This window comes from Onychostruthus taczanowskii, unplaced genomic scaffold (genome assembly GCF_017590055.1).
Source record: "Onychostruthus taczanowskii isolate IOZ18803 unplaced genomic scaffold, ASM1759005v1 scaffold17, whole genome shotgun sequence".
In the NCBI taxonomy this organism is placed as follows: domain Eukaryota; kingdom Metazoa; phylum Chordata; class Aves; order Passeriformes; family Passeridae; genus Onychostruthus; species Onychostruthus taczanowskii.
In genome coordinates, this window is record NW_024498906.1 from 12,319,327 (window position 1) to 12,328,014 (window position 8,688).

The window sequence follows — 8,688 nt, forward strand, 5'->3', positions numbered from 1 at the left end:
AGGCTGGAAAAGCCCTCCCAGCCCACTAGGTCTCTCCTGCAGGAGCAAAACTGGACACAGCCCTCAGTGAAATCCATGTTGTCCCAAATCCATGTTGTCCCAAATCCCTCTTGTCCAAGAGCTGCAGAACTGCCTCCAGTGTGTTCCCCACCAAGCAGGTGGGGCAGGCAAACATGAAGATCCATGGTTAAGCGCTCCAAGGATTTTCTGGGACAATGAGCTTCCCAGGCAAAGCACCATGTGGAAAATAATAATAATAAAAAAGCCTTTATGCAAGAAAAGCAAGAGAAGAATGGATCAAAAACTGGCAGGATGAGAGGAAAGAAATAAAACAGAACTAAAAGGTCAGTTTTCAGAGAAGGGGAGGCCACAGGAAGAGTCTGCAGGGAGCTCTGCTGTGCTTGGTGCTGCTTCACTCCTGAAGGGATTGAGGTGGTCAGGTAAAGGAAAAGTAGAGGACAAAGTGAGGTGCAGTTGAAGGGCTGGCTGGAGAACTGAATAAAGACCTCACAAGACTGAGGGACTGGATAATAAAATGGCAGAGAAAATCTGATGTAGTAAAGTCGTGTGCATAGGGGGAAATTCTGTGTACATAAGGATGGGCTCTTAGTTGGTTTTCTACTCACAACTGAGATCTTTGGGTTCTGATTAATATTGCCATGAAAATATCGGCACAATGTTCCCTTTCACAGAGAAAAATAAATCAAATATTTGGAATTATTAAGAGCACAAAATAAAGAACAAGCCAGAGAACACTGTAGCACACCTGCCCTGGCGTAAATCCATAGTTCTCTGTGTATGGAGCAGTGTGTGTGCCGTTCTCTTCCAGACATCTCAAGAAGGCTTCCAGGACCTGAAGGAGTTGACAAAAAAGATGGACAGAGGCCGTTCTCTTCCAGACATCTTAAGGCTTCCAGGACCTGAAGGAGTTGACGAAAAAGATGGAGAGAGACAATTTCCAGGGCATGCAGGGACAGCACACAGGGAATGGCTCCCAGTGCCAGAGGGCAGGGCTGGATGGGATCTTGGGAATGAGGAATTGTTCCCTGGCAGAGTGGGCAGGGCCGGGATGGAATTCCCAGAGCAGCTGTGGCTGCCCCTGGATCCCTGGCAGTGCCCAAGGCCAGGCTGGACACTGGGGCTGGAGCAGCCTGGCACAGTGGAAGGTGTCCCTGCCATGGCAGGGGTGGCACTGGATGGGCTTTGAGGTCCCTCCCAACCCAAACCATTCCGGGATTCTGGGATTTCCATGTTTCTGTAATTCTGTAATTCTGGGATCTCAACATGCCAATTCTGAAAAACGGAATTTTGGAGAAAACTTCTCATCCCAGCATTCCCTCCCACCCTTAGCCATGGCCTTCAAGGACAACTGAAGCTGCTGCAGAGAGCCCTGGGTTTGGGGTTTAGAACATTTGGGAAAAGGAACAGCAAATGCTTGGAAAAGTTTCCCACTTTGGAAGTAACTTTTAAGGAGTTTTTCCCCTTTGAACAGATCCGTGTTGCCTGTAAAAACCTTGTGTTGTTGTCCCTTTGGCTAAGAAGGTGATGCTCAGAATCTGTAATTTGGGTAAAAATTAATACCACAGTGTTGGCATATTTACTATAATTTATTACATATCATTTTCAATGCCTTGAAAAGCAACATAAAAAAGACAACAAGAAGTTCTTTCTTGTGACAATTTAAGCAAGAAATATTTTTTAGCTGCTGTTTTCAGCCTTTGAAACTTGAAGTTGCATATAAATTTCCCTGACCAAAATATTACCCTTCCAAAAAAAAAAACAACCCAAATTCTCCTTGTTCCTTCCACTTAAAACAGAAGGGAAAAAAAGCTAGGGGAGGTTTAAAGAATAAAAAAATCAGCTTGAAGCAACACCCAGGACAGGAAACTTCTTCCAAGCAGTTAAAGCTTGGCAAACCTGCAAACAATGGAAAACAAACAAACAAGAATCAGTTGAATGTTTGTCTCAGCCTGAATGTTCTGGACACACACAAAACCTCCCAAACTATCCTCAAATCCCCAAAATAAGGTCAGGAAGTGTTCTCTTCCTGATGTTTCATGTGCGCTCTGTCCATCCCAGATACAAAGCTCCTGTGTAAATTTGAGCATTGTTTAATGTATATAAATGGCATTAATTAGTATTTAATTAATAGAATTCTTCCAAATGTATTAATTCAGACTTTTATGTGACAAAGATGAGACTTAGATTTGATACTCATACATTCAGAGTGAACTAGAGTTTATTCAAACAGGATAAATAAAATAAATATCCAGAGTAGGTTATGTTACATTGATTTTTTTAAATATTTATACTACTACAGGTCCATTTAGCTACATGGAATTTTCTCAGTGCTTTTCCTTTAGCTTTGTTTTAATTTTTAACTGGAAATCTTTATGTTTTGCCTGAAATTTGGGTTCAGCAGTCCAATTTTACTTCTTTAAGGTGATCCCTTTCCAAAACTGCTCTGTCAATATATCAAAATTCAGTTGAGGTTTATTGTGAAAAGACTTGCTGTTACACATAGGTTGGAAGAGGGAAAAACAATGGGATTGAGGGGATTTTTAATCTTTTGTTTTTCAAAATTGGGTTTTATAAACCAAGAGAGAAACTTTCTGTGCTGGGACCACAAGTGTTGTTTGTCCTGTGGATGTAAGCACTCAGAAAGGATGTTTTAGTGGAAAGAGATCTAAACCAATCATCTAATTCAATTTATTCATCAACCTGACGGGCCCTGCACACAAAAATGTCAAATACCAGGAGTTATGGTAATTTTGTTGTCCAGAAAGGAAAGAATTGATGGGCAATGCTGTTAGCACAGAGCAGAGAAGTGGCCTGGTGCAACCCCTGCCTCAGAGAGTTTCCTGCAGTTGATGCTCAGTGAAATCTTCTCCAGCTCCGCAGATTTGCCAACTTTACCAAGGCCACTGGACAATTTCAAACCTGACAGATTTCTTGGGAAACAACTGAATGTTTATGAAATATCAATTAAACAAGCAACACACCTCATCTTCCATTGTGCTACCAGTGCCTGCCACTTGTCCCCAGTTCAAACCCGTTTTTAGATATTCCTTGTATCAGGGAATCACAGATCCCAGAATGGTTTGGGTTGGGACCTTAAAGCCCCCCCAGTGCCACCCCTGCCATGGCAGGGACACCTTCCACTGTTCCAGGCTGCTCCAAGCCCCAGTGTCCAACCTGGCCTTGGGCACTGCCAGGGATCCAGGGGCAGCCACAGCTGCTCTGGGCACCCTGTGTCAGGCCCTGCCCACCCTCAGGAATTATTCCCAATATCCCACCTAATCCTACCTTCTGTCAGCTTGAAGCCATTCCCCCTTGTCCTGTCACTCCTTTATGGTCCCTTCCAACCCAAAGCAGATTCTGTGATTCCACCCCAGATTTGTTTTGGGGTGCTGGACCCTTTGCAAACTTTCCTGATGTCCTGAGACCTGACAGCCAGGACTTCTCCATGGCTGTTTTTAACTCACCTAAAAACCTGGCTGTTTTTAACTCACCCTCTTTTTAACCACCCTGTTTTTAACTCACCCTGTTTTTAACTCACCCTGGCAGTTCTGCAGCTGGCAGTCCCTGACAGTGACAGTGGGAACAGGGAGCCCTGAAGCTTCTTTAAAAGGATGGGGATGGAGAACTGCCAGGTTTTCTGGACTCCTCCCCACCTTTACACCTGAGAGGGAACTGGGCCTGATTTACCCATGGCAGAGTGGGCTGGCTCCAGCCCCAGATGGTTTGTGAGCCGTTGTCCATCCCACAGCAGTTTCAGGTTGGTGCCCACAGTGTTTCCCCCTCAGGTGCCCATGGTGTTGTGCCCTCTCCAGAGTTTCACCAGCCTGGGGGAGCTGCTCTGGGAATGCTCCAGGGATCTCCCTGTGCTGGGAGCACAGCCCTGCCCAGGAGTTATTCTGGGAGCTCCATCCTGGCAGGACTGGGCCCTGCAGGCCTGGCTGGTCCCTCTGGAATTCCAGCAGGGATCTCAGCAGAAGGTCAGCACCGACCTTGCCTTGCCAGCTCCCTGGAATAGCTCACGGAGGGGAAGTGCAGGCCCCAAAAACGGCGCCCTACAAAAGAGGAGTGCTGGCCCACAGAGCAATCACCTACATTGGTGATGCCACAGAGCAGCTCCAGGGCCTGGCAGTGGGGACACCCAGGAACTGCAATGCACCTCACAGGGAGGTGAGGTACACACAGCTCCTCTGGCTTATGTGCACAGCAGAAAAGACAAACTCTTTATTCTGGTTCATAATTCTGAGTGGATCAGCCCTTGATTAGACCCTCAGCTCTTGCAATGGTTTTTTATTCCTCCAGTGCTCAGCCACCTCTGACAGACCCACCTTGGGCAGAGGTGGTGAATAAAGAGATTCAGGGAAGTTCTGGAAGCTGGTGGCTCGGTGCAGGATTGATCCTGGCTAATCACTAAACCATCTCTCACTTTGGGAAAAGCTGAACTGTTATGGGAAGTTTCATCTAACCATCAGGAAGAACTTTCCCATGCAGTGACTGAGCACTGGACTTCTCTGGGCACCCTGTGCCAGGGCCTCACCACCCTGATAGCAAAGAATTTCATTGTAATCTCTAATTTAAATTTACTCTTTTTCAGCTTAAGGCCATTTCTCCTTGTCCCATCACTCCATGCTCTTGTAAAAAGTCTCCATCCTTCTTTGAACTGGGATGGGATAGAGCATCTGGGAGGGAAAAAGGAACAGACAACAAAGCATTCCTGCTTCCACTGCTGCTTTTACTGAAGAATGACTTCTTAGCCTAATGAAGCTCTGTAAGGGACAATTCTAGAAAAAATTATTTAAAATCAATCACAATTTATTTTTCTTTACTAGCAGGAGGTTGATCAAGCAGAACATACTTCTAAGAACTTTCTTGAATGTATTTATGTCAGGATACCACAAATATCATGGTCTGGAATTTAAAGAACAAAATCCCTGTGGAAGCTGCACAAGGAGCTTTCTCCTGACAGCAAGAACTGAGTTTTCATTTTGGCCACCAAGGACACCAATCCTGCTGCACAAGAGAGCAGGGAATTGTTACGGAAAAGGGAAGGGGCCAATGAAAGAGGAATGGAATTTTAATGGAATTGAGGAGAGTTTGTGACTACTCCAGGAATTCCGACATAGAAGCAAAAGCCGTGCATTGAACAGGTGTAGATCCAATGATGTTACAGTCAACAGAACCAAAGAGTTTTAAAGAGCCATGGATTGTACTGGTCCTTTTGGATGTGAGGGGAACTTTATGATTAAATTATGATTTTTTTGTTGTTGTTGTTTTCCATGTTTTCAACACAGGGAAACCAGATTCCTCTAAAAGTTGGAAACTGATTGGAAATACTTGACATTGTAGCACTTGATTTACAAAAGTTTTAAAGAATCACAATTCTTCAGAATACCTGACTGTAACAGGAACTGTTCTGCACTCCCACAAATGTATTTATCATGGAAAGTAGTCTTAGGAGGACTTCTGGGATACAACTTCCAAGTATGCACTTTCCCCAGGATAACTAACACAGTCTTTTTCCTGGAGACTTCTTCCCCAGAAAACTCTATGGTTTTGGAGAAGGATTTTCACAGAATCACTGAGGTTGGAAAAGATCTTCAAGATCATCAAGTCCCAGCTGTGCTCGATGCCCACCTTGTCCCCAGCCCAGAGCACTGAGTGCCACCTCCAGGTGTTCCTTGGACACCTCCAGGGATGGGCACTCCAAACCTCCATGGGTAGCCTCTTGCAATACTTAACAACCATTTCCATGAAAAATAAAAATTCCTTCTGGTGTCCAGAAATTCCTGCCTGATGTTTTAAACCAGAAGAGAAACTTTTCATACTCAGAGTGTGATCTTCACCGTGAGTGTGAACACCAAGGAACACACTTCCAGGGAGTATCAGGGACAGCTCAGTGAGATGCACTTTTTTTTTGGGAACAAAAATTTCTGCTCATCCAGCAGCAATTCCAGGACCTTCTGGTCCAGAGGCGTGCCAGCCTACACAATGTGCAGCTCTGGCTGTCAATCCCAAGCCGGTACTATCGAAGCCGGCTCTGATGATGACTCAAAAGCCGATCTATCTCCATCCGAATGGGTTACCATGGCAACCCCTCTGGCCTAAAAAGAGCTGGACCACATTAGTTCCTTAGCAGCACCTTTTTGACAGGCGAAACACAAGCTACTCCCTCCAGATGATGGTTTCGTGTGGAACTGAGGCTGTCTGGGAGCTGCCGCGGTGCTCTGGGAAGTGTTGATGATGTAACCCATGGAGAAGAACTTCTGCTGGGACTTCACTTGGGGTTGGGGCCTGTCACCTCGTTCTTTTAAGCCTTCTGATGTTTACATTCTCGTAATAAACTTTCCCAAGAAGTTTTATGTAAATAATTATTGTTTTACATTCTTTTCTGGAGGAGGAGAAATTTGATGGACTGTTGGTTTGTCCAGTGTCATTGGAGAGGTGGCAGTCCAATCCACTGTCACTTTTGAAAGTCTATAAATGTTAAAGTCAGAAATTAAACTTCATTTTTTTACTTTAGAAGTTCCAGTATCTGTGTCGTTTTGTGTCCTATAGTGACAGGGGCCCAGCACCAAAGGAACTGAGCTGTGAGGTGGCTTTGGTGGAGAAACACAACAGCAGAATCTTTCCTTCTGTATTTTGATGGAATTCTTCCTGAAGATCTTCCAGCTTGGGTCTGGTGACCTAAGAAGACCCCTCTTGCAGCGGGATACAGAGGATTATTGGAATTGCTGCTGGTCCAACACAGCATCTGCATCAAAATTTGTACCCAAAACACAAAAGTTGAGCCCTGGAAAAGTCAGGGTGCCCATGGCTGATGTGAAGGAAGCCTGGAGTTCAGGCAGAGCTGGAAACTCTCCAGGAGGAAAACTGCAGGGCTACAAGGGCAGGTTGGATCAGGGAATGAAGCCTTGCAGAGAACACAGTGAGAGGTAAATGGGCCCCTCTACTCCATGCAGGAAGGCTGGAAAGGGAAAAAATGGGACATATTACCCATAATCACACTCCATTGCCATAGAATCATAGTTTGGGTCAGAAGGGACATTAAAAACCATCCAGTGCCATCCCTGCCATGGCAGGGACACCTTCCACTGTGCCAGGCTGCTCCAGCCCCAGTGTCCAACCTGGCCTTGGGCACTGCCAGGGATCCAGGGGCAGCCCCAGCTGCTCTGGGAATTCCATTCCAGCCTTCCCCCACCCTGCCACGGAACAACTTCTTCATATCCCTAACCTAAAATTCCCCTCTTTCAGTTTGAAGTCACTCCCCCGTGTCCTGTCACTCCAGTTCCTGATGAATTGTCCTTCTCCAACTTCCCTGTAGCCCCTTCAGACCCTGGAAGGTCTCCACAAAACCTTCTCCAGGCTCAACAGCCCCAGCTCTTCAGCTGTTTTGTTGTTTCTTTTACATCTGTTCCATTTCTCTAGAATGCTGTATGTTATTTGCTCTCAGAACTCATTTCTCCACTCTCTTTCCTCTTCATTTTTAATGTGCTTTTTTATTATTTTTTCTCAATTTTTCTGCTTATTATTGTTTTTTTGGTCCCAAGTATTCTGCTTTCTGAGGGATGGTTTCTTAGGAAGAGAAACCCAAGTATTTCTTATGAGCCTGACCATTAATTAATGTAGAATGTATACAACCTCCTGTTTTCAAGCACTGCAAACCTACTTCAGCTAGTTTGTGATGGAGAGTTAAAAAAAAAGGACTCTCATTATCCAAAAAAGGACTCTCAAGTCTTTCCTGTCTTGGCAGTCCCTCCTCTCCTAAAGAAAATAAAAAAGGAGTAAGATTTTTATAATTTTTGATAAGCAAGAACTTGAATTCTCTTCATCCAGGTCACAACTTGTGTGCAAAGTTCCCAGGTAAGGCAGGATTCTGGTGGAATCCCAGCCTGGAGGATTCCTAACCCAAGCCCCAAAACTCCAGCAGAGAACACAAGTTCACTTCCTGACAACTCTTTCCAGGAAGAAATTCCTCCTGATGTCCAACCTGAACCTCCCTTGGATTTTTAATGAAATGGATATTGAAGAGAACACTTTTGTCCAAGGGAAAAACCATGCAGGTTATTCATTATCCAAATAAAATTAACAACCAAAAAAGATCTAGTTCTTTGTGCTGGAAAATAACATTTTAAAAAGATGCCATCACCTTTTAAAGGACATTTTATTTCTGCCCAAGGTGCCAGAGCTTGGGTATAGCCAGCAAAATAAATGTAGAGGATGAGTGAGCAAATGCACTCTGTAAAACTCTGTAATATTTTTAAGTGTTAGCAAAAAAACCCCTCAAAACCGGACAAAAACCCCAAACCCCAGGAAGTGACAGTAATGCAGTGAACAGAGTAACAAATTTCTGTGAGCTTTGTAGTTACCTACACTGAGCCACAGAGAAGCTGTTCTGTCACTGCACTCACATAGACCAGAAGGAGATTTTGGAGGGGAAAAAATCCCCAGGGAATGTCTCCCCTGCTCCTCTCCGAGAGTGGAGCTGTTCTTCCTGACTGAGAGACTGGGCAGAGGTTGGCCTTTGAGATCTTGGAACTGTCCACGTGGGAAGAGCCCCTCAGGATCACCCAGTGCCACCCCAGTGCCACCAGCATCACCCCAAACCCTGTCCCCAAGGCCACATCCAGATTCCTCCTGAGCACTCCCACAGACAGTGACTCCAAACCTCCC